At 38.6% G+C, this 23639-nt stretch overlaps 1 protein-coding gene across 3 annotated transcripts in view; it reads right to left on the bottom strand.

The window, feature by feature from the left end:
- Positions 1-23639, bottom strand: part of DAB1 (DAB adaptor protein 1) — a 1108601-nt gene that overhangs the window by 597416 nt on the left and 487546 nt on the right. For all 3 annotated transcript variants that reach the window (XM_054691843.1, XM_054691842.1, XM_054691845.1), the window contains one exon: positions 6031-6102. The gene's annotated coding sequence lies outside the window, so the exon portion shown is untranslated. The remainder of the gene's footprint in view (positions 1-6030; positions 6103-23639) is intronic.

The raw sequence follows: 23639 nt of genomic DNA, 5'->3' as shown, positions 1-23639 counted from the left end.
ATAATTTTCCCATACATGGTATCACTTATTATTCCTCATTATCTCTGATTTCCATTTTTACAGGTAAGTGAGAGAGGAGGGAGAGGGAACCACACCCACACAGCCGAGGAGGCGCAAAGTGAGCAGCTAGGTTTTAAGTTCCAAAGTAGGCCCTTGATCCACTCTCAAGAGCACCTGCACTTACACAAGAATTTATTCCTCTGTTCTAATCAATCCATGTTTAGAATTTAACCACTCGGATAGGATATTAGGTAAGTTAAATGAGTTCAACACCAAGGACTCACCGAGAGAGAAAAAGGACTATATTTTATTGAACCTAATTTGTGAGCCATCTGTGAGCATTACCTTCAATGGAACACCTAGATCTAGTGTCCCCAGCTAAGAGACACTGATAAAAAAAGACACCAGCATTACAGTGAACATTAGAGCCTCATAACAAACACCGAAAGGTGAATCATCTAGGGGCACACCAGCTCTGGATGGTCTTTTTATTTCCTCTGGTAATGCGAAAAGAGCGTGCTTTACTTAAAGTCAGCCACCAGGCAAAATTCCTACAGAAATTTCCTTTGGAAGAATCATCTTGCAGTAAATTGCACATACCCAAAACATCTGATGGCTTGGGTCGCTTAATTTTGGTAGCTTACATTCAAAATTGCTCCTGGTGCTAGTGAGTTTTACAAAATTCTTAATTTAGGCCTTCATTTTCCCATCCCTAAAACATGATAATGTTAATTTCCTATAAGGTTGTTGTAAGGAAAAAATGAGCAAGTTAAAGCCTGGGGGTGGAGCTGGGGTAGATGGGAGGGATTAGTTCTTGCACAAGAGCCAGCTAACAAAGTGTTCTTTCTACCCTACCCTCTGACTCTCCTCAATTTTAACATGAAATGCTCACACTTGATTTTGGCCAAGCTCTCTCTGAATGAATCCCAAAGTATATTGGTGTAACTCTCTCCCACTTCTATCTCTTGCAGTTGAGTCCACCCAGAATGATCTCTGAATTCTGCTGTGTCGGGTACACTTGACTATGATTTCCACAGAACAGATATTCTGAAAATCTGGCTGTTTGTAGTCAAATGTTTTTCTTTACCCTTTTATTGTCTATTGGCCCTTGCAACCTTCTTCCTGCCAAGAAGGCTTTAAGGAATTCAATTACGGAATCTGAGGCTTAGGGGAAGAGTGAATGGGTCATAAATTTCATCTGAACAGGTCTGGGTTCAAGTCCTGATTCCTCAATTCACCAGCTAAAGGACTTGAAGCAAATTCCTTAAGCTCTCTGTCCCTCTGCTTATTACAAATGCAGGTAACACCAGCCTCCTTCCATGTCTGTAGGTGAGGTTAATTATCACTAGCATCAAGAGTGCTCATTGACTTTCTTAAATTCTCAGAGCTAGGTGCCAGAAATAAAGATGCAGAAAAAGAAACCCCCCAAATATGGTTCTGGTACCATAAAAGAACATAAAAAATGAGAGGGAAAAAAGCAAACAATTATGATTCAGCATGCCAAGTGATTTAATAAAGACTTCCTCTGTTCCCCCAAAGATGCAGATATTTCCACACAGGAATGATGTGGGTCTTCTTCACCTATGGGTGGCTGATTCCCTAACCCTTAGATGCCTACTCTGACATTACATGTCCCAAGCAGTGGGGGTGGGGGGTCTCAGTTGACCAAATGCCCTGGTAGACCTCATTAAGTTTCTTGGCACCACTCTGAAATAACAAGATCCCCCTCCACAGGTCTCCTCGCTATTCTAGTTCTTTACTCAGCCTTCTTGGTCTGAGCTCATTATATATCTACTCCCTCCCTCAAGCCCCAATCTTCTCTTATCAACCCTAGGTGTCCTCTGGATCAAATTCATTTTTTCCCCAACACTAAAAATAAGAATCCTTATGTTACAACTCCATCCGTTGCCTGGAGATAATATTCAGCTCTTCACACACAGGCAGACCTCCTCCAGCTGTGCCAATTTAATCCTGTTCTGTTGCTTCATTCATTTTGAATAGGATACCTTTGGCAGGTGAGGTGTTATGAACATCAACGTGTTAAATCTTCAGTAAAGAGTAATTCTCCTGGGCATTTATTTTCCATTTCATTTTGTCCTGGATGCTGTCATAACGTCTACTGATATCTCTAGACATCCTTCCTTGAGTTCCTTAGCAATTCATTACAACATACACTCCTGCAATGACTGTTTTTTGAGGACATACCATGTGCCAGGCATTGTGCTATGGTGTTTATTTAAGACCTGTGAGGTCAGCAGGGTGTGTGTGTGTGTGTGGAGGGAAGGGGTGAGCAGCTATTTCTTCAACTCTGGCTATTGTTCACGGATAAATGTGTGCAGGGAAGCAGGGTGAGGCTTGGTTATAAAAGTGGATTTCAGCTGTCACCTCTATCAACCACATCTTTGTCTAGGAGACATAGAGCTGCCAATTACACAGATTTTTCTAACCAGGTTTATGAGCTCACAAGTGGTTGCCTATGTCATACTTAAGAATAGGATTTTTTAGAGTCATCTCTTCCATGTACGTGGAGACTCTCCCTACCTGAGATGACAGGGCTTTTTGAATGGCCATGTATATTACCCACTCATAACAGTTTCACTTGCATATACTTAACTTCATCACTTATTTATGTCACTTTTTTTTATAAGTTCCTTTGTTACAGCCTTTAGTTCCTTTTTGTAGGCAAATCTTTAATGGCTTGTTCTGTTAAGGTCTACTTTTTTAATTTCTTTCTTGTTAGTTTAAAATTCTGGTTCAAGAAAAATTTTTAGTCATCCTTTCATATCTTAATGACTTTTTTCTTCTTTTTTTGTCAGCTCTGTATATTTTTATATGTATATATCCATTTTAATATAAATATATAATATATATAACTGATATATATCTATTAATAAAATGGGTATATGTCAATTTAAAAAAATTAAAGGAATCACTATATACTCAATTTCTTTAAATCTTCAAGAAACAATTTAGGCAAGAATTACAATGGTGGACTCTGAATAGTATGAGAATTTAGGTATTACTATTTCTAGATATTTCTTTTCATTAAAAAGAAGAATATCCTGGTGTGACCCTCCACTATGAATTCTGAATTACAACACCTGATCACAACTGCACTTTCTAGCCGAGGAGTGAGCTAACCTGACCCCAAAGAAACAGATTTAAGCACAAAAGGCCTCCACCTCTGGAGTGGCTCACAGGTCACTGGACTGGCAGCACCTGAGAACAAGCAGGCCAGCTATTGCTATGTCCATCTCATATTTGGAAGACACCGATGCCCTGGAGCTGAATTACAGAGAGATACAGAGCACTCTGCAGGGAGGGCCGCACATACAGGTCTTCTGATTCGAAATTCTAGCCCCCCTCCCACCCTGCTCCTGCCACTGTATCACTCTGTATCTTGTAATCACTGAGAACCAAGGTTTGGTCTTCAAAAGGCACAGGGAGGATGAAGAGGAGACATGCCTGGGGAAATGCAGCAGCCCGAGGGCTCCCTCTCCTAAGTGCCTACCCTGACACCTCAGAGCCTAGAATCCCTCCCTTTCCAAAGAATCACAAAACTCTCTCTTCTCCTTCTCCACAGACCCTGCTCCTGTCTTTCAAGGAATGGGTGGATACTTTTTAAAATATCTCCTTCACCATCATCACCGTGTGATTTGTCTCCACGTCAAAGGGGTAGGGTTTTTCAAGTGAGAGCAGAGCTCCTTAGGACTACTCCTGGAAGCGAGTGTCCAGGGTCTGACTCCTTCCAAAGCTTGGTTTCTCATTCTTTCGTTGTTTTTAACCAATCTATCATAAAACAAAACCAAACCACCACATGAGGCCCCAGAATAGTTCCCAGGACAACGGTTGTTCATTCTTCTTTGACTTGGCTCAGTGCTCCACCACTCCAAATTGAACAGCCAGGAGAGAATAGTCAGGAGTTTGAGAATGGGAGACTTTCTGAGAACTGCATCCTTAGGTTATGCAGATGTCACAGATGTTCTTACATGAACTTGGATGGTGCAGCCTACGACATACCTACAGAGGGTCTAGCCCATTGGGACTACCCGTGCGGATGGTGTATGAGGTGAATGACACATGACTGTACTGCAGAGCCCTTGAACTTGGACCCAGGTCAGAGCACAAATCACTGAGCTGCCTCAATGTCTAAAAACCAAGTCTTTTAAAACAGACTGTAAGAATAGGTGATATGGGTGATGTTTCCACCTTTCAAAGGTTTGGGGCACATTGATCTTAACAATCACAGAAGTCAGATACTAATGCTCCCACTTTAGATTATACAACAGGGACTTGGTGCACTGCGATGGCTGGTGCTGGGTGTCACAGCTGGTTCATGGCAGAGTTCAGAATAAACTTTGAATTCCTCATTCTAGGTAGGGCAAACACCCGAGAAAGCTTTTACTTCATTACCCTGGGTGCTTACTGAATTTAAACTTTTAAGTCATTGCCTATCTATATATTTTCAACCTCTGTCTATAGGCAGAATGCATTAGAGAGATTTATTAGACAGGCAATCTAGAAAAGATGACTGTTTTCAGAAGCTACTGCTCCCTAGTTCTCCTTAGGTAGAAAACCTTAATTTGTCTTCCCAAATTCACTCCACCTCAGAGAATAGCATTGTGGATGGAAAAGCAATAATAAAAGACCAAACTCAGTCCAGCTGCAAATGATCAGCCTCTTTTCTCCACTGTGGTAAATTACGGGCTCCCCCTAGGTTCTGCTGTTACTTACATATCTGGGGAGCAATGGGAATAACCTGGCCAGCCTATGGGGGAGAATGCTTCCCCTGGCAACCCCCATTTCTCATTTAACTCTACTCATTAGAGAAGGCTGGGGTGCAAGCCATGTTAACATGGCAATAAGTCACCAAGGAAATGCAAAAATTGACAGCAGCAGAATCCCAGCTCCAAGCCTTCCCCACTATAGAGAAACACTCAGAAAACCAGTTTCTCAGCCTCCTCACCGGGTCACTTAAATGAGGAGTGACATTTGAGTCCCTCCTCCGAGTAATTAATTTCCTCTGACTCCAATAGCGCCTCATAATTTTAATGAATTTTTACAAGTCTCAGATCCTCCAGCCGCCCAGCTCCCTTTCCAGTCTCCTTGTTCCCCAAGGTCCCATAACAAATAGCTCCCACTCATATTTGCCTTGCAAACTCACATAAACTGGAAATGATAAATACATTATCTGGGCTTTTTAACGGACCATTGTTTAATTTTCTATGCTTGTCTGACTGTGGAAGAGATGAATATTACCTTGTGGAGAATAAGATTTCTATTCCATTTAAGGGGGGCTTGGGGGTAATCTATGGCAGGAAAGCAGCACTCTGTTCATCCTAATAGGCAGTGCTGCTAATTAAAAGTGTTGGAAAGGACATCCATCCACCAGTGTGTGATTCTTTCAGCATTATTCCTGGTAAACAAGAAATAGATATTGGGATGAATGCTTCTAATTTGTCAAAAGAATAGGCATCTTCAATTGTGTCTTCCTGACTCCCCAAATGAAGTACATAACTCAGTGTTGCCATCATTTAAAAGTTTAGGACCTCAAAATAAAAGTACCTGTCCCTTCAGTTTATAAATCCCCAGGTCTGTCTTCTATGCAGAAGTATTTATCTTACATACGACTTTAGTTTCCACAATTGAGAACAGTTCCTTCTGTTGGTAAATATATTGGAAATGGGGCATTTCAGAAGAGAGCTAACCTGGTTGTGTTTAAATGTGAGATAACCTAGGAGGTGGGGTAAATATCCAGGCAGAAAAACTGAAGGTTCCTAATGACATTTACTGGGTTCTCAAAGGAAAGAAGAAAGAGGATCAATATTTTCTTTCTTAAACCATAAACACAAAGTACACAATAGGAAAACACCAATTCTCAAGGGCTCCATGAACCCTTTAGGGTGTTTTAAGGAGGCACACAAAGCGCAAAAGTCTCCCCTTCAAGAGGATGCAGAGATCTCTGAGCAATGTTCCCAGAGAAGATTCTTTTCACACCAGCAAGACAGTCAACTTCAAATATTTATTTACCTTTATGATGTGCAGGAGTCTCTCAATCATGAAGACGTAGAGCCAGCTTTCACCACCATGTCTTGCTGAATGCTGAAAACAAAACACGGTATGTTAAAAAAGTAAACATTAATTATTTACTAGGAATGCTTTTCTTCCCTCTCACTCAAGAAATATTTACTATTTTTAAAGTTCCTATCAAACACCAGATACTGGAAATACATAGATGGGTAATACAAAAATGCTATCGACCAAAAAAAAAAAAAAAATCAACAGGTCTATCCCATTGGAAGTATGGGGAAGAGGGAGGAAGGAGTAGGGAGGAGGGGTGTTTGCATGGGATTATGCAAGTATCTTTCCTAGATATGCATATGTGTACACACTTAAATAACTATCTACACCTACATAAAAGTGTGTAAGGATTTTTAAAGACTGTCCCCACATTTGTAATTCATCTGACTCCCTCATAGACTTGAGCTCCTGCCTTGAGATCAGTAAAGAAGAAGGTTCTGGAGAAAAATGTCAGGAGGTTAAAAATGATCATACATTTTCATCTGTAATTTACATTCAAGATTCTGACTCAAGGAAATAATCACAAATGCAGGCTGATATTTATAGACAGAGACTGTCATTACTGTGTTATTTGTAAGAGGGAACCAATAGAGGCATGATAAAATAAATGTTAGGCTATCTACATAGAACACTATAAACACATAATTAAAAGTTTCAGAATAAGAAAATATGTACAACAAAACTATTTACAAAGTTTGAGTCCATCCATATAGAAATTAGTCTTTAAATATATGCTAACTTTGTCTAGAGGTTCTCTCTCTGTATTATGATGACAGGTTATTTTTCTCATGCTTCTATATGCTCCCCAAATTTCATGCATCATTTTTATTTCACACAAAATAAACATATTTGCTTAGTAAACTCAAGCTGCAACATCTCCCTTCCTGTTCTACTCCCCAGCACCCTTTTCTTTGATGGGGACTCCATGGTTCCCCAACAGTAAGTTCCTTCTCCCTCCAGAAAGTGACACTGCATTGGAGCTGTGCAGCTCCCACTCTGCCCCCTCTATTGTGTGCTCTTCTAAGGGAGTATCACACCTTATTAACCCTTGCCTCCTAGGGATGAGTTTATAGTCATCACTCAATCAATGTTGCCTACATAAAAGAAGGAAAGAGTGAGCGAATGAATGAATAAGAGACGAGACTTAATAAATGGAACTGACTTGACAAAATTACATTAAGAAAATTGTTCATTCAAAATAATCAGTGACAATAAAAGTTCCATTCGGATTCACAGAAGACAGAAGAAGATGGAAAGCAGGGAGGTAGCAATTTTTCAGAGAAGACTGAAACCGAGGGAAAAAGAGCCTATGGTTAAAAAAAAAAAAAAAAAAAAACAAATTTAACATAATGGAATATCACAGCCTACTGATCTTCCAATGTATTCCAAGACCAAGAATCTGTTTAAGGCAGGAATATTTATCTAGTAACAATATCCCATTACAGCAACTCAGTTACTTTGCACATTTAGAGTTAAGTGTACATAAACTAAGTAGATATTTGTTATTAGTTTTAATCAGCAATGGCTGCTTGAGTCCTTGCTGAAGGAAAAAAACCCTGCAGGATAGATTATTGTAGTGTTTTTTATAAATTCAATTTAGCTTATTCATAAAAATAGGAAAATATGACTGGGACATTAATTCAGAGTTATATTTCTACGGAGGTAGACCTGGTTTGTATCTCATCTGTCTTTAAGAACTGGGTAATCTTGGCAGATCATTTGACTCAAGAATCAGTTTTCTTACATATAAAATGGGATAATAATCACACCAACCAGACAGGGGTATTGTGAAGACAAATAAACTGAGAGAAAGCATGGCATTCAAAACAGGCTTGAAGCTCCTATCTGTTTACATCAAGACCTGGACTCCTCTTTTTCTACTTTATAACCCTTTTATTTCTACGATGTTGATATAATGCTCCCTTTTTCATTTCTGAGTTTCATTATTTGAATATTCTTTTTTTTCTAAGTTACTCTATCTAAAGGATTGTAAATTGTATTGCTCTGATTTTCTCTATTGTTTTTCTCTTCTCCTATTTTTTCCACTTTAAAGATAAGGGAACTGGTGCCCAATTTTAAACAGTTATTAAGTGTAGGGGTCAAGATTCAAATGCAGAATGTCTGGTTCCAAAGCCTAATCTCATTGATTTATGGATAAAAGGCACCGAATCTGGGCTTACACCCAGCCTTTGACTCACAAAAAATTCAGTTTACAATTTTGCTAAGTCACCATATTATTTGCTAGGCCAAGGCTTGCAATGTATTCCCTCATAGTCACACTTAAGTACCCTCCTATTTCTTTTCTTATTAAACATTTCAAGCATGAAGTTGAGCATAGACATAATTACAATCCAAAACCTATGTATTGCTACTAGCCTGGTCAGATATTATCATCGTGCCATGTTTGCTTCAACTCTTTCCTTTAAAAAATAAAGTGTGGTGGCCTCCCTGGTGGCATAGGGGTTAAGTCTCAGCACTATCACTGCTATGGCCTGAGTTACATCCCTGACCAGGGAGCTAACCCACATGTAGTACAGCAGACCTCTCCTGACTCACCTGCTGCTCCCCTCAGCAGTGTATTTCAGCAGGGCTTCATGTTCTGCTCCCCACTGTTTTTAGTGAATCCTCTCATCCCCACAACTCTGGCCTATATCCCAGTTCTTCTACATTAAAAAAAAGCATTATAGATACAATCGATGTCTCTTATGAATTTTTTCCTGATTCCACAAAGACCACTGTTCTCCTATATTTTCATGCATGTATTTCTGTGTCTAATACATACTGTTTTTCATGGTTTAAAAAAACTTTGTTGAAGTAATATGCCACTGCTGGCATCCATCCAAGACCTGTTTATTTTAATGGTTGTTTTAGAGATTTTATCACTTAGGACTGGCTTTAATTTTTTTTTTTCATTTTAACATTTAGACAGCATTTTATAATATGTTTATATTTTGGCTTTATCATTTATATTGGTGGGCATCTGCATTGATGAACATGGAAGTTTCCAAATTGTGCCAGTACAAATCATGCTCTTTGGGCATACATATGTGAGATTTCACTGTGGACTTGCTGGGCCACGGGGCCTATGCATCTTCAAAGTTATCAGATGTTACAATTACTCTACAAACTGGCAGTAGCAATTTATCAGCTGTCATATCATTACCAGCATTTGGTATTGTCAGACTTTTCATTTTCTCCAAGTTAATGGGCATTAAAAAAATCTTGTATTTTAGCTGCATTTTCTTTAATTATTAGTGAGATTGATTGTTCCTGATAAAATATGTAAATTGAAAAATGCCGTGGACTAAAAAAGTAACTTCTTTTAAATACACATCAGACACTTAGCATTTGCAGAAAAATAAAAAAAAAATGCTCATGCTTGTGCTAGGCCTATAGCAGTAGCTTATAAGTCTTGGTGAAGAAACTCTACCCCTGCTGATAGTAAATAAAAATGTATCCTGTCTCAGCCAGGCCAGGAATACATAGGAAATCCTTATTAGTCACCAAGAGTGCTCTGGTACATAGGCGTTCTGTGTGGCCCTCCACTCTGGGTCCGACACATGATACAGGACTTAGAGCAGGACAAGACTGCAGTTTTTCAGATGGACAGTATGGGATGGAGACCTGAGACTAAGGCTAGAGTTCTCAAACGCAGCTCCTCAAAAACAGCAATCTTTTTACAATTAGTCTGTATGTTACAAGGTTAATGCTGAATCCGTGACCATATCCCATTCACAGGAAGAAAAAAAAAAAAACAGTCAATGGCTAGCTTCTAAAAAAGTTTGCTTTACCCCAGTTTTCACATCTTTGACTTATCATCACTACTCTGAAGAAATGGAGTATACTTTCTTAATAACACAATGGACTCTGTATGACTGTTCAAGTTATTTCCACTTTCTAAACTTCAGTTTCCTCACTTGAAAATGGAGTAATAATCCTAATTGCAGGTTTGTTGTGAACACTAAGTACTGTATTGAATGAGCTCAGCAGAGTGACTGGCATGTGGTAGTCACAGAATAAATGGCCGGCCTTATAATAAGTCTACTTAGATAAATAATTCTAGGCATTTGCAAAGATCTCCAAGACATGCCTGTCCCAGTACCTAACTGGTTCTAGAACCCAGCCTCTCCAGAAACTGTTCCTGTCTAAGCACATAGAAAGTAAGTATATGAATTAAGTCCAAAGACCCAGTTCTGCCCCAACACTTTTCCATCACCAACACAAAGAACTGCCTGTGCAGAGAGCTGCCACCTATAGGCACAACTTGTAATGTATTTGCACAGCCCCCTGAATTCTGCAGCCATCTGAGTGAGGGTAGTAGAGTCAGCATGTACATTAATTATATCGGGATCAACACTTAGGGTATGCTAATCTACACACATCCAATCATAGCAAAGGTGTGAGCTCTATCAAGTAGGGAAGTTAATCACATGCAGCGGCTCCCCACTACAGACTGTGAGGACTCTGACTTGCATAGCTCCCATTACGGGGGCCCACCACTCCTGCCCTCTTCTATTGCGCTAGTCAGTCTCTTGCTGGAGGCTAGGAACTTGACAAAAATTCTCATTTTGGGTCCAATCCAGAGAGACCATGTAGCAACAGCCAGGACCACAACAGCATCCAGCCCACAGGCCAATTAAGTACCGACAGTGGTACCATCTAGAAATTAGGGTACTGTGTGTATTAAGTAGAAGGAAGATTTATTCAAAAGAGGTTAAATCTTTTTATGTTGGACACTTCTTTGCTATGGTAATTCTCAAATAAATATAAATAATTGGAAGGAGTTATCTCTGGTTGAGTTCTACTTATTAAAGACAGTGGATTAATATAAAATAGTTTGTAGGTTTAAGACTTCTAGCAGTTTTTATCAACTGACACACTCATCCATTTATCTAGGCATCTGTTCATCCATCCATCCATCCATCCATCCATCCATCCATCCATCCATCCACTCACCCATCCATCTATCCATTCATCCATCCATCCACCCATCCGTTCATTTAACAAATGCTTATTGAACCCTATATGTTACAGACACAGTCCTAACGATATCCTGGTGATATAATTGTGCTCATAGTCAAATGTACAGACAAGTTAACAATCACAACAGAGTTTGATTGATTCTAAAATAAAGATAAACACTGACAGTTAAGAGAGCACAGATGGGGGTTACCTCTAGGGAAGTCCATATACTTCACTTCAAAGCCAATTAAAAATAAAAAACTTTGGCACATTACCCTATTTGTTCCAATTACTCTGGCTCATACAACATCTCTCCTGCCCTTGCTTCTGCTTCTTGCAATGTTCCTAGGATTATAGTCTTTATCTCAATATCTCCTTGTCCTGCTCCTTGCTTTGCTCTTGATGGACGATGGGCTTCCTCAGCTGTGACTTCCACTTAGCTTCTCCTAATTCTCTGGAAATTCTCACTGCAGGTATTTCAAGTAATGTACTGGCCTACTTCTCATCTCTGGAGGCCCATCCTCACCCCTTTAAGCCAAATGAAGCTGCCTGTCTCTTGAATAAACTCTGGGGAGGCTCCTGGGTGAATGTTCCTTTGCCCAGTCAATTGATATTTCCAGATGCCCCCTGGAGGCACAAGGGCCCAGTGCAGGAATGCCTGCCAAGTGTGTCTGATGGCTGAAATTAAGGGCAGCAGGGCAGAAAGCAGATCTGCTGACACCACAGTTAGACAAGCTTGCACTGAGGTTGTAAAACACCCTTGGCGGAACACACCAGTAAATTGTCCCACTAATTAGTTTATTATTTCATTTGTGAGATCAAATACATAAATAAAATTAATAAACCCTGCAAAATCAGTGCATCACTGGAAATAAAAGTATTTCTCAGGTCATTGCCTTAAACATAGACATTACATGCTAGAATAATGTTAACATAAGAAGGCAAATCATGCTGCTTTGCAGATGGAATGTACTAGAGGAAACTGGAGGGTGGGGAGCAGGTGGGGGGTGGTGAGTCTTGGGACAGTTCAGAAAATGGAGATGATGTTCTCCACTCTCTTGCTACTGGGAATGTGACCTTGAACAAGTCAGTTTCCTTCTTACCCCCTCTGATGTGCTCATTTACTTGTGACTAAAACAAAGGAGGTTGGAGTATTTCTGAAGTTTGTTCTAGTGATGAAATTTCATGATTATGTGAATCACATGAAAAACTAAACCTGGATTATCATGAACAGTCAATAAATAATGCATAATAAAAATGAAATGAAATGTGAGAATCTATTACAATATTCTGGTATAGAATTAAAAACTTAGAGAGATTTTAGATAAGTTCTAACCCGACATTCACTTTATACACAAAGCAGGAACAGAGCTTGCATTCATTGAGGGCCAGTTACATACCAAAAGTTATGCTTAGAAAACAAATAAAATGTGACCAAATTCACACAGAGAACAGCAACATTAGATTTCCTGTTCCTGAGACAAAGGCTTTTCCACCAAACTATGCTTGATCATCTAGTCTCTCAATGGGAACCCAGTGCAGGTGATTTACTATGCAGCAGGTTACTGGACTCCAGTGACACCATGGATGGTGGGCTAGGTGAGTGCCCCTTCGGCCCATTACTCACAAAAGCACACATGGCAATGGGAATGACACAGTAGAGCTGGAGAGTCCAGCTCCAGCAGCTGCTCCCAGTTGCCAAAGGACATGATGTTTGTAGATTTCACCTTTAGGACTGAAGCACCTATTCCCCAGATACTGAGTGTGTTGTTTATGGACAGCTTGGAGCTCAGTACTTGTGTCCCCTGCTGCCCGGGACCAAAAATCACCCTCTTTCCCAGGTATGGAGCCCCCTCCCAGGGACAGCCTGCATCTGATGAGTGGCATTAATGGGGGCGGCTATAAAAAGTCTGGACTCATTGCCTCAACTTGACACAACTCTGCAGGGCCTGCCAACTTCAGAGCTTCCCACGAGCAGCCTGGAAAACAAATCATCTTTGCAATGAGGCTTCTGATTTTGGATCGTCTAGGCAAAAATCAGGGGTGAAGAAATTATCTCTCTGTCTAAGGTGACTCACTGTGGGCGGAGATTGAGTCCTGAGAGATCCGTGAATGTGGGGAGGCAATTGGCTACTTGGCCAAATGGGAGGCTCTGTGTGGTGCAGAGCACAGGACAGAAATTTGAGGCCAGAGGAAACTGTGGACCTATTCTGGCCCACCATGTGTTACGTTGGTGGCCATCACTGAACCTCAGTTTCCTCAGCTATACAATGGGAGTAATTCCAATCTTGCATGAATTTTTGACCTTTTAAACCCATCTTGACGACATACAGAGTAAACCTTTCTCTGGAATTATCACTAAGAGAAAAATGCTGTAACTTTTCAGGATAAAGATGTCACCCAAGGGCCTAAAATCTCTATTGTGTAGCTCTGGAGTGTCTCTAACTCACTAGGACACAGTCTGATGGACTTCCGTTGCATGGTTGTAATGAAAGAAAGCAGCCTGGTAAGTTTTAGCCTCAGGGATGGAAGACATGAGGGCACTTAAAGGTGACTGTAAACATAAATTACTCTGAGATTTGGAACATCTACTCTCTCAACTAGGAAGTGAAAATTCTGCATTTTTATTTGGCATACCTACCCCAGTTTTTTGAATTAAAACAAAACAGATCTTTCTGCTAAAATAAAGCTCTATCTAAAAGTTGTTATGTTATGTATTAGTATACAACCATGGAGGGAAATAAGACAAGCACTATTTAGAATCCAGTGTGAGGTGTTCTGGAAGCACAGTGGGAGGGATCCTTACCAAGAGCTGGTGGTCCTGGGGCAGAGATGGCTTCCTAAGGGAGTGACTCATGAGCTGGATTTGATAGGCTGTTTGATGAAGAAGACACTAGTGCAGTCCAGATGGAGAAAAGAGTTCAAGTGATTGTAACCACTGGTCAAAAGGGATGACATGTGTGCAAGTCATTTATAGGAAATGCAAGGCAAGGCAAGGCAGCAGGGGAGGGGGGAAATCATTTGCTAATTATACTTGGCCATTATAATTGACATTCCAAATTTGTTCTGTGTTTCCTCTATAGATGTTTTATTTTTTTTTAAGATTTATTTATTTATGCCTACAAGAACTGGGGTACAGGCCAGATGTGTGTGGGGGTGGTGAGAGACAGAGTGGGGAATAGAGCAGGCAGACTGAAATACATTGCTCAGGGGAGCAGCAGGTGAATCAGGAGAGGTCTGCTGTGCCATGTGGGTTGCTCCCTGGCCGGCCGGGGCTCGAACTCGTGCTACAACGGCTGCGGATAGCTTCATAGGTTGCATCCTAACCCCTTGTGCCACCAGGGAGGCCCTCTGCCAATGTTTTAACATCACTTTGCAATTTGGACTGCCATATTTGAGATTGAATTCAAGACTTAAGCATTTGAAGAAATTATCATTCTATCCTAAAGGTTTGTATAAACAAGTTGAGTGATGAGAAAGAATTTGTCCACAGCCACAAAGTAGCAAAAGGTTAAGATGGAATTCAAAAGACTTCTGACCTCAGATCATCAGCTCTTTCAACTAAAGAGCAGTAACCTGGACATTGATGATTCACTTTTTTGTTTCACTGCCCTACGGAACTCTCTACTTTGTTCAATATCACGTTTTAACTTATCTAGGGTAATGATAACTGACTATGTTTCCCTCTCATTATGTTCTACCACATGGCTTTAAAAAAACTACAACCTATTACTCAATGTTGAATAAAAGGCATATTAAGATATATTTCAGGCTATATACATAATGACTACAGGGGTTAATTTATATATTTTATAGTATACACATGATTAATCCTCAATATGAAATTCTTCTGTATTGGGGAGCGATGTATAATTCTAAAATGATTAATTAAAATAAACAGGAACTGAGAGAGATCAAAGACTGTGACCAGAATTTGTATTCAATTCTCAAAGGTCAATTTTTAATATAAATGTCAATGCTGGTATAAGGTGATAGGTTGGTGGAAGAGTAAGAAATAAAATTCACACTAAAGTCTCAGAATCTATGATGAGGCAGCACAGAGTGGGGGAAGTGGTGCTTTTGGGGAGTGAAATAGCCCTCAGTTCTCAACTCACCCTGTGTCATCTAGAAAAAGCCCTTCAACCCTGAGCAAGCGTGGTTCCCCTTCCACAGGTGAGGCTGATCTGGGATTCAGTGAGAGAGTGAATGCCAGCAAGGGCAGGTAAGCACCTGGTAGATCCAGCATTAGTCTTCCTAGCCAGTGGCTCCACATCTTCAGTTGATCTGGAAATATGGCTTGTGAAAGCAAAGACAAGTTGATGTCCACAAAGCAAAGAGTTGATATTTTTAAGCTAATTTTTTTCTAGTATATTTAGGAAGGAAGCCACACTTTATGTGTTCAACTAACTCTAAAATTTATAAATTGCGGTATGTGTTTTGGAAATGTGGGCACATTAAGATTATATTTATCTTCATTTTCCAACACTTGCACTGCTAGGAAACTGCTCCTTTTAAATTATTTCAAGTACTATATAAACATTTACAACTTAAGTCAAAATAAATCCCATGTCATAAACACAGGTTTGAAGGGCAATTTAGCAATATGTACAAAAGTCTGAAAATCTGATTAAGTCTACGGCCCACTTTTGAAAATTCATGTTAAAGAAATAATTATGGCTATGTCCAAAGACTCAGCCATAAAGATGTGTGTGCAACTTTATAACAATGAAATATTATAAATAAAGAGATTCAACAACAGTGGTCTGGATAAATAAATTTTATCTATCTGTATTATGAAGCCATTAAAATGATAATGAAGAAGAATATTTAATGCCATTAAAATAAATTCTTAACATGTTAAGTGAAAAAATAGGACGGTAGAATATAAATATAAGACTACTTTTGTAAGATGTATGTAAGTGTATAAGAGAAAGGTAAAAGAAAGGTACCTCAAATGTTATGGATTAATCTTATAAGTGTGTGGGAGAATTTTATTTTCTTCTTCTTGCTTATCTGTATTTCCTAAAATTTTTACCATAAATACTTTTTTCACTATAGAAGGTACTGACCTGCTCAGATTTATATTAAAAACCTTGCCATAAACAACTTGAAAACATGAATAACATTCTGGAAAAACATTTGTATGGAAATATTTTATAAATTCAATATGTTTATTCTATAAAAAGCTAAGCAAATTGATAAAAATTTTTGATACCCTAATAGATAAATGAGGAAAGGACATGAATAAAATAGTTAATACAATAACTAAAAAAGATGTGGAAATTATTCAAGTTCAGCAGTAAACACATGCAAATTAATAAATTTGGTAGCTTTTAAAACCTATACATTAACATAACTTTAATAAAAAGAGACAGCGACTTAATAATCAGTGCCAAGAGGGATAGAAATAGACTTTTGCATATATTGTAGGTAGAAGTTTAAAATTAAAGTACAAGATTTCTGTAAAACACATGTGTAGTGTGTATCAGCTCCCTTAACAATATTTGTAGTTTTTGACTGAATGATTCTACTTTTGGGAATTTGGGAATGATTTTACTTTGGGGAGTCATTTAAAACCACTCTAAGCACAGAATCACAGAATCTATATTATGAACAAAAATGTTCAGTGTAGCATTATTTATGACAAGATAAATGGAAACAAATTCCTATCCATGCGAGAAACAGCAACAAGTCCGTTCTAGAATAGCATTGCTATTAAAGCAATATTTAAATATGCTGCTTAATAAAATAAAATGTATATGGTATTTTTAAGTGAAAAGGCATGCTTCCCAGTAAAGATGTTGCACAAGTATGTGCACATCTTAACACAGACATACCCATACACTCACTTATGTACAGAAATATAGCAGGAGGAAACAGAGTGGAGGATTTTTAAGAGTGTTCTATTGGGGATGTAGAACTGACTATTTCTTAGAGTGACAGAGATGGTTTCAAATTTCCTTTATGTATATGGGTTACTTTTATAATGTGGAAAAAGCCCTCTATAAATAAAAATAGAAACTTTTTTTTTTTATCTTCATGTGCCCTTAGGACTGTCTGGAGGAGCTAGCATTGCATATAGAGAGAGCTAGAGGAATATTTGCCCAACTAACTATCTAAGTAAAGAAAGTTGCTAGAGGAAAAACACAAAGCAATAGAAGTTAAAGGTAGTTTGCAATCAATTTAAAGTCTGGTAGATATCTTAAATCAATTTTATGGGGAGCATATTCAGCTGCAGAAAACCATGCAAGGAAATAGAAAGATAAATTATATTTCTTTATCTTTTAAATGTGTGCTTAGGGAAAAAAAAAAGGGAGGGTGACCATAATGAATAGAAAAGACATTACAATAGCATATCAATGCAAGCAGGCATACTATACCTCATCATTGTTCTTTCCTCAACTAGGTATAAAATTAGAAAGACAAATTGGGGTCATGTATCTAGGGCCAACAGAGTGGGGAATGGCCACTGAGCTCCAAAGAAACAAGTCTTGGCTTGGATGGGAGTTTGCTGGAGAACACAAACTGGAGAGATAGGCAGGCTGGTAAGTGACACTTGGAAAATATTTGTTGTACAAATATTTGTGTAATCAGTACAGTACATCAGAGTTCTAATTCCACTTGACACTAACTCTTACTAATCTCCTTAGGACTCAGTTTCCCAATCTACTAAATAAATGTTCATTTATTCATAACACAGCCACTGAGTGTGGAGCAGTAGCATACAACGTTGAACAATACAGACCACATGTTAGATGTTAATGGGGAGATCCCTATGGCAGAGCAGCGTAAAATGTGGGTGCTGAAATTAGACTCTTTCCATTACAATCCCAGTTTTACCCTTAACTTTTCTATTTCAAACACTTTTCACCTTTTGGGCTCTGGAATAGCATGTCCTCTTGTTTTTATCTGTCTCATGCTTCACACACTTTTTAAGTTCCTGTGTGGCCTTGTCCTTCCTTATGATCGTCCTTCCTTATGATTTGCCTCCAAGTGTTAATGCTCCAGAGACTCCATTCTTGTGCTCTGCTTATCTCTGCTCAACTTTCAGGTGATTTCCACCAGCCATGTAACAATTCCATATGCTGAAAATTCCTGGTTTACACCGTCAGTCTGCAAATATCACTTGACTTCAGACTCAAGATGCCATCTTGTACTTTAGTAGTTTTTTTCAACTTTATATGCCCGAGAAAGATCTCTTTTTTTGGGTTATCTGCCACGTATATCTCTACATAACTTTGGGGGCACATTTTCACACTTCCATATATGCAAATGCTTCACTCAATCCTCCATCAAACCTCCCATGTCAATGTCGACCCCTTCCCTCTCCTCTCCTCCTCTCTCCTTGTTGTCCTTAACCTCTCTGGTCACCAGTATATTTTTCAGAGTCTACAAACTATTTCTGTTGTGTTTTGTCATTCAATATCTGTTTTGCACTTTCTGGCTTATTTCGTGTTGCATCGTCACATCAAGATCTGCCCACTTTGTCCCCAAGGGCACTAGTTCATCTTTTTAAATAGCTGAGTTTTATTCCCCTGAGTATATGTTCCATAACTTTATGTAAGTCACCTGTCATTGGGCACTTCGGTAGTTGCTATGACTTGGCTACCGGAGATAAGCTGCTATGGCCATAGAAGTGCATAAATCTTTTCAAAATCTTTGGGTAAACAACTAGCAGTGACATCGTTGGATCTTATGGTATTTCCATTTTTATTTTAACGCTTCTCCGTACTGTCTTCCAACGAGGCTGCACCATATTACAACCCACTGTCAATCTGAGTACTCCTTTCCCCCCACATTTTGCCTACATTTATTTTTTCCAGTCTTTCTGATACAGGGCTTTCTCAAAGGGGTTAAGTGATCGATCATCATGGCTTAGATTTGCATTTCCATATAATAAGGGTATTACCCCTATAATAGATCATCTGAATGCCTTCTTTGGAAAAGTGAGTGTCTATTTAGGTAGACACTTTAGATAGTGTCTATTTAGATAGTGGCTATTTAGATAGATAATTGCACTGTTAATTTTTTGATGTTGTTCAGCTGTGTGAGCACTTTATACATTTTGGATGTTATCCTCTGCTATAGGAGGGCAAATGTTCCCTCCCAGTCTGTAAGTTGGCTTACTGTTTTTGCAATACAATGGCGAAAGAGAAATATAATCCTCTAAAAACAATAAAGTTGATTTTAATAGAAGAATATTTTACATTGCTTCTGTTTTTTGAATGTAAAATTAAACAAAGAATTCAAAATTCATTTTCTCAGTTACACTAATCACTTTTCAAGTGTTTGATAATTTCATTTTGCTAGTGGCTACTATATTGGATTGCAAGAGTCAGATGGCAAATAGTCTGCCACAGCCATGCATGCATTTACTCAGTGTCTACTAAGTATCTATTACAAGACGGATACTGTTCTAATCTCTGGAGAGATAGTAGTAAACAAAACACACAAAATCAATGCTCTTGTGAAGCTGTTATTATAGTAGGGATAAGAGAGACAATAAACCAATAATTAACAAAGAGCAATTTCAGAGGGTATTAACACTATGGAGAATTCAGTAGAAGGAGAGATGGTGATGGACATAGCTACCGTGGGTAGCACCACTGGCTATATAGTACCCACCTCCACTGGGCACCGTTTGTATTGACTATGATGTCAATGGTACTCCCTGGAATTAGGCAAAGCAGTACACTTGAAGATGTGGGCTGAGCCTTATTAGGACAATCAAGGAAGACCCTCAAATAATAGAAGATCATTTTAGCAAAGATATGAAGGCAGTGAGTGTGTAAGTTACACAATATTTGAAGTGCTTTTCTAAAAGAGGAGAGCCAGTACTCGGAAGAGTACCGAGCTTGTTGGAGGAACAGCCAGGGAGCCAGCATAAGGAAAACATATATATTGAATAAGGGGACACATAGTAGGAGGTGCAGTTAGTGCAGTGGGCAGAAGGGATTACTGGCCATGATAGGTACTGCAGATGTAATACTGAGCTTAAGAAAAGATAATGACATCTCTCTCCAGCTCTCATTTTTTTTAAATAAAAGAATTAGCTTAACTACTTTGTTGAAACTACCCTGTTGGTAGATAATAAGTTGCAGGAAACAGTTAGCATACTGTTGCAATAATCAAAGTGAAAGCGATGGTAGTTCAAATTAACTTCTTTACTTTTTAAATGTGGATACTAGAAAATTTAGACATGTGACTGGCATTATACATTTATTGAGAAGCATAGTTCTAGTTTCTTCTTTCGGAAAAGGATAATGATGGTACCCACCTCAGAGGGATGTTGTTAATTTTAAATAAGATAACACAGGTAAAACATCTGATGTAGTACCTGGTGCATAGTAAATGCTCAGCAATGTTAGCCGTGATCATATTATTGTAGCATTGTAGCATTGCTATTATTATTACTATTATTATTACAATTATTAAACATGCAACAGGGAAGAGTCTTTGTGAGTTAAGGAAAGGCTTACTTTAAAATGTGTGAAAAGTAGAAGTATGACTAAATTAAGTGAATTTTCAGAGAAGAAGCTGACAGGAGTTGTAGTGCCCAAAGCATTCCCATGGCAAAGGACAGAGGCACACCTTACACCTGAGTCCTTCAGTGCCCAATGCTAGTGCTTTGAACAACCAAATGACATTGCCTCTTAATAAACCTCTATCACTAAAATGAATATTTAGAAGATCCTAAAAAAAAGCGTTCACTTAACTTTGATATACCAAACATTGACATGCGTTTTAATTCCGTTCTCAAACTCCATATCTGAAGATCTATGGAGAATTCTTTGGACTTATTATTTCATGTGTGAGAACCCTACTTGATAATCTAAAATTTTCTTTTTACATTTTATATTATGTTACATTACATTGCGTCTTTTCCATTACATCCTAAACACTGACATATGATTTTATAGATCATAGTGATGGAAACTTTATAAATGGGCAAAGCTGTGCAATTTCACGCCAGCTTTTGTGACTGTTTTATGATTGCACTGGTCCCCAGGGTGATGGCAGTGCTGAATCTTTAATTCACTGCTCTTCAATCCAGGAACTGAGGACCACAGGAAGCACATCAAAGGGTCACAAGGTTGTATTTTATATTTTTACTTTTAAAGGAATCAAGGGACAAGACTTAGCCAATCAAACCCCCAGTAGAATTAGTGCTAAGAAAGACAGATGAGGAGAGAGAGAGGTCTTTTTGATTGACAAAATCCAATTCAATTTTTATCAAATGCTTTGATTGCTCCAGAAAACACACACCACATTCTGTAAATGGATAGGCACCTAAGTATTATTATTGTTTTCCTTTACCTCTGTCTATATGGATAGATTCAAGCTGTCATAAACATACTTTACATGATAACTTGCCATGATATTTGGAAAATATTCCTTACAGAATTTTGGGCATCATCAAATCACCTGGGCCCCCTCCCATATGAAACATGCTCTTAGCTCACTGCCACACCTGGAGGGATCATTCTAATTGGCTTCACAATATACCTGAGGGTTAAATTAATTTATGTGAAACTCACAGCTGGACAGCTACCCAGCACTGCATACTAGCAGCTGTTTGACACAATAAACCAAGAATCAGATTTTCTTGCAGCAAATATAAATTTTTAACAACGTCGCCCATTTCCACAGCGGCAAAATACAAGATGTGATTTCTGTATGAGATGATTGTGATAGAAGCCTCCTCGGAGAAAAGGTGTCATTTTCTAAGTCAAGGCCCTGTCCTGCCACATTATTTAAGCACAACATGACATGGAAATATATTTAATAGGATTTAGCTACAGGCAAAAATTCTGAAAAAAAAAGTACAGCAATTCGAAGAATTTACTGTTGAGTTATGCATAGAATTCAGAATTTAGCAGAATTGAAATCCTTAAGACAGTCTTTGGCTCTTAACAAAACAAAACAAAAATTCCTCTCAAGTGTAACTATACTGGTACACTCATTACGATAATAGCCATCATAGTCCCAGAACCATGGAGAAGATAGAAAATGCATCTTTATATTTATCTCACATTCAACTCCACTGAAATTATTTGTATGCTGCTCGTATTAAACAACCTGCACTTCATCAGACCCTTTGCAATTACCTACTTTTTACTAATGATAGATAGCTGTAGCACCTGCTTGAATGTGTTACATGTCTGTCATTTTGCAACAATTTTGCAAGTAGGTATTATGCTCACACCATCTTTGAAACAAGTGCTTGGAATACAATGTGGTGGTGAGTATTCTTGTGCCATTCTGGAAAGGAAACCTGTTAAGTGTGGAGGGGCAACAGAACAGAAAATGTCCAGATCCCTGGAACCTCAGATGGAATGGAGCCACCTTACCAGCTCTGGCCATGTAACTAAGACTAATAAAGAAGGTAGAAAAATATGCAGTGCTTGCTTAAGACACTGTTGTCCAGTGTCTCTTTTACATATTGCTCAGCCACCTTAGTATAGCTAATGTAGATCTCTCATAAAATTGCAGTCCAGGTCACTTAGAAAAGAGGGAAAATCTTATTTTTAGGCAAAGAAAACAGATTATAAGTAGAATTAGTGGGTAAATTCTAGATTAAAAAAAAAAAAAGGTGGAGAAATATAAAACTGCCATAAGGGAAAATAAGGATTAGATTTAAGAAATTAAAAATATAGGGGAGAACAGAGCTAGTTATTGAATCCTGAACCTGTTACATAATGTAAAAGTGGACACCAAAGAATACTTTCAGGGAAAAAGAATTCTAGACACAGGGTAGGCAAATATTTATAAGATTTAGTAGGCATTATGACCCTTGAATCAAAATATTATGTATTTAATATCAATATACAAGATTATGTATAAAATATTAGACCAGTGGTCAGCAAAAATTTTCTTTTAGGGCCAAATAATAATGATGATACATATTTCATAGTTCATGGCCAAGGGACAAAGTTAAGAATATTTTGTACTCATATAACTACTTAAATGTGACTATTTAAAATCAAAAAATAAATTCTTAGCTTGAGACTCACACCATATTTAATTTTCAGACTGTTTGTCTTCCACTGAAATAAACCCATGAGGCTACAGGGTACATACTACAGAGTCTGGCTTAGTAAAGATTCTAAAATCCAAAACATTAAAATGGGGCCTCCCCGGTGGTGCAGCGGTTGAGCGCTGGGTTGCGAAGCTGCCCACAGCCTCTGCGACACCGGTTCAATCCCTGGCTGCTACCTGACCACCGGAGGAGGGTCCCACATGGCGCGCAGACCTCTCCTGCCGCCCGCTGCTCCCCTCAGCAGTGTACTTCGGTCCTTCTGCCTGCTCTGCTCCCCGCTCTGGCTCTGGTGAATTCTCTCACCCTCCCGCGCTTCTGACTGTACCCAGTGCTTGTATAAACAAAAACAAACAAACAAGTAAATAAATAAATAAAACACACCTTTATTTTAATAAATAAATAAATAGAATATTATAATGAATAGCAAATAGTAATGGTAAAGAGTAAATGAATATGTGATGAGCCCCTATGTAATGGAAGCTAAGATTTCTCTCTTTCTCATATGTCACCTTCCATACCTGTCTTACCTTATTTTTTTGTTTTTTTTTTTTGTGGG

The sequence above is a fragment of the Talpa occidentalis genome, unplaced genomic scaffold (genome assembly GCF_014898055.3).
Source record: "Talpa occidentalis isolate TD23 unplaced genomic scaffold, MPIMG_talOcc4v2.1 talOcc4.9, whole genome shotgun sequence".
NCBI classification, from domain to species: Eukaryota; Metazoa; Chordata; class Mammalia; order Eulipotyphla; family Talpidae; genus Talpa; species Talpa occidentalis.
The sequence above is the reverse complement of the archived record's forward strand: the minus strand, read 5'-3'. Positions and strand labels throughout refer to the sequence as shown.